Source organism: Miscanthus floridulus, chromosome 12 (genome assembly GCF_019320115.1).
Source record: "Miscanthus floridulus cultivar M001 chromosome 12, ASM1932011v1, whole genome shotgun sequence".
NCBI classification, from domain to species: Eukaryota; Viridiplantae; Streptophyta; class Magnoliopsida; order Poales; family Poaceae; genus Miscanthus; species Miscanthus floridulus.
Window position 1 is genome coordinate 62,059,893 of NC_089591.1, and position 3,227 is coordinate 62,063,119.

Consider the following 3,227-nt stretch of genomic DNA (forward strand, 5'->3'; position numbering starts at 1 on the left):
GCCGCCGCGAACGACCTCCCTGTATTCGGCCTACAAGTCGTGGTTGCTAGTATTTGGGAGGGGATGATAGAACTTAAGATCGACAAGCAGTAGATCTATCGGGTATAAACTTGCATTTAGGATCGGTAATGATATATGTCGGTCGTCCGTGTCGGTCGTCCGACCCTTCACTTCACCTCCGGACGTGGCTCGCTCTCCTTCACTCGCTCGTGGCTTTATCCTTATCCGCTTGCCCCACGTCGCTCCGCCCGCTCTATACGGTGCGCCCCCGCTTGGGGTAGCAACGAGATGCTCGCCGCCGCTCCCTCCCGAGCCGCTCGCGGCGCCGCCATGCCCAAGCCGTGCGCCCCCGCTCGACGTAGCAACGTGCCGCTCATCGGTGCCGCCCCCGCCTAGGTCGCTCGCCGGCGCGCCCCTCTCGGGCTGCTCGCGCAGCGCCGTCCCCGCCCGCACCGCTCCTTCCCCGACCCCGACGTCTCACTCTGGGCGTTCGGTTTTAACCGACAATTCGGTTCGGTTAATTTGGTTATTTAAAACTTCGGTTTTCAGACTTCAGCCCCCGATCGGTTCTCCAGAAAACTGGAAACTGCAGAATTCGGTTTCGTTTTTTTCTATTCGGTTTTAACCGAAATAACCGAAACTTACATAAATTCAACAAATCAACAAGCTTACAAGCCTCAAGACAACAGTACAGAATTACATAGATTCAAGAGTTCTTCATTATTTAAATAGAGAAGTAGCCGTAGGCCAGCAGCAGCATCATATGCCAGGATCCATTCCATACGCCAAGACACCAAGTGGCGAGTGGGCAAGTACTGGAGCATCAGCAGTCCTGCAGCCATCAAGTGATCTCAGTTAGTGAATCTCAGCAGTCCAAGAAATATTAAACAGATGAATATACTTATGTACAAAACCTACAATATAAATTTACCTTTTACCAAGTGATCAGAACTCAGTAGCTGTAGTAGTTTCCTTAGAAATGGACAGGCCACCAAGTTCTAAAATAAATAAAGAATAGATGATCTAAGTTAGTACAGTGTATGAATCATGAAGCACATTAGAAGCAACTAATAATTTAATATGTTACCTTCCTCAAGCAAAAACATTTGTTCGTTGTCCTCTTCAACACTAACATAGTTTCCTCCACGAAGCCAATCATTTGCACAAACGAGGCGCTCAACCATTTTTGGGGTTAGTGAGGTCCTAAAGTCATCAAGAGTTCGGCCACCAGCACTGAAGGCTGACTCAGAGGTAACTGAGGTGATAGGAATCGCCAACAGATCACGGGCCATTCTAGATAATATTGGGAATCTTGTTGAATTGGCCTTCCACCACTTTAGAATGTCAAATCCTTTTGTGTCCGTCTCATTATCTTCTGATAGATACTTGTCTACCTCAGATTTGACAGTTCCACCCTCACTGTTAATCTGCTCAGTAATTACTGGCATCCACCTACTCACTCCTGTGCTGGTTTCAGCTGATTCAGATTTAGTAGGTTGTGGTGCCTTATCTTTTGGGGCATACATTTCCTTGTACTCTTCAAACAAAGCACGAAAATAAGTGTTCACTGTATCCCATAGCTTTTCTCCTATTGTATCCCCAAACATTACCTTAATTCCCATTCTAATATATTTTGAAAGTTTGTATCTAGGATCAATAGCAACATAGAAGAAAACAATGAAGTTGAGCAGCTGACCCCCCTTATCTTTCTCTCCTCTCTTCTCTCTGTCTCCCAACCTCTCACCATACTTATCTCCCCAGTACTTGTAGTACTTCACTAACATTATCATACCCATTTCCTTACATAGGTTGTCTTCACTATGACACCATTCTCTCAGCAGAAGTAATACATCAGCAATCTCATGAAAATAAGTGTGAGATGTTGGATGACTTTGTACAGAAACATGGAGAGTGAGGTCATAAAAGTGTTCAAGAAAATCAGCCATCTTCCTAGCCTTCTCCCAATCTGTTTTTGTTGGTACCCCTGGACCATTCTCTCCTTCTAATTCTAATCTATAGTATGGGTCTTCATCACTATATCTTTCAAATGCTTTTTGGTACTTCTGTGCAGCATTTAACATAAGGTAGGTTGAGTTCCATCTAGTGTAAATATCTAAGTTAAGAAATGCTTTGCTCTATACCTTGGCTAACTCAGCACATTTCTTAAATTTTACCAACCTAGATGTTCCACACCTGATAAACTTAACAGCAGCACGGACACGCTGAATTGATATATCAATTTCCTTCAACCCATCACCTACTATTAGGTTGATAATGTGAGCAGCACATCGCATATGCAAGTACTCTCCTTCAGCAAAACAACCTTTTGACTCATTCAAGATCTGCCTCACATACTTAATTGCGTTATTGTTTGCACTAGCATTGTCTACTGTTATTGTGAAAACCTTGTCAATGCCCCACTCAGCCAAACAATTCTCTAATGATTTCCCAATGTCCTCCCCTCTATGGCCCTTAACCAAGAAAAAACCAATAATTTTCTTCCTTAGGTTCCAGTCATTGTCAATAAAATGGGCTGTAACACACATGTAGTTTTGGCTATTCTTTGCAGTCCATGTGTCAGTTGTGAGGCAAACTCTTTCACAATTTTCCTTAAAAAATTTCTTAAGCTTTTCTTTCTCATCTTCATATACTTTAACACAAGCTCTAGTGATTGTTCTTCTAGATGGCAGAATAAACCGTGGACATGCTTCTGCCATTAATTTCCTAAGGCCAGAACATTCAGATAACACAAATGGTTGTTCATCTTCAATTATCATCTCAGCAAAAATCCTTCTAAGTTTATCAGGATCAAATTTCCAAGTGGTTACAATACCCATACTACTAGTGCCAGCACATGGTGTCAGTTGCAAAGTTGCTTGATTATCAACTACTGGTTTGTTTGGATTCTTTTTGCAAATCTTCGGATGAGCTTTCAAGGATGACATACCATTTGTTCTTGAGCCACAATGAAACAGCTTTTGACACCACTTGCACTTGGCTCTCTCTTCCCCATTATCAAGTTTGACCTTGCTGAAACTATCCCATACATCAGATCTTAGAGCCATGGGTTTCCTTTTCCTAGATTCTTCATCCGCTTTCTCTCCATCCTTGCTCTCCTGCTACTCCTTGCTTGCATCTACCACTCCAGTCGTTGACGCTCCAGCTTTAGTTTCTTGAGTTTGAGTCTAATTAATCTCACAAGCAACAGTTTCATCTGTGTCCCCCAT

The 3,227-nt window shown here is 43.2% G+C and overlaps 1 pseudogene; it reads right to left on the bottom strand.

Annotated features, from left to right (window-relative positions):
* Positions 1-945: 945 nt before the first annotated feature.
* LOC136495975 (zinc finger BED domain-containing protein RICESLEEPER 2-like) lies at positions 946-3,227 on the bottom strand (annotated as a pseudogene).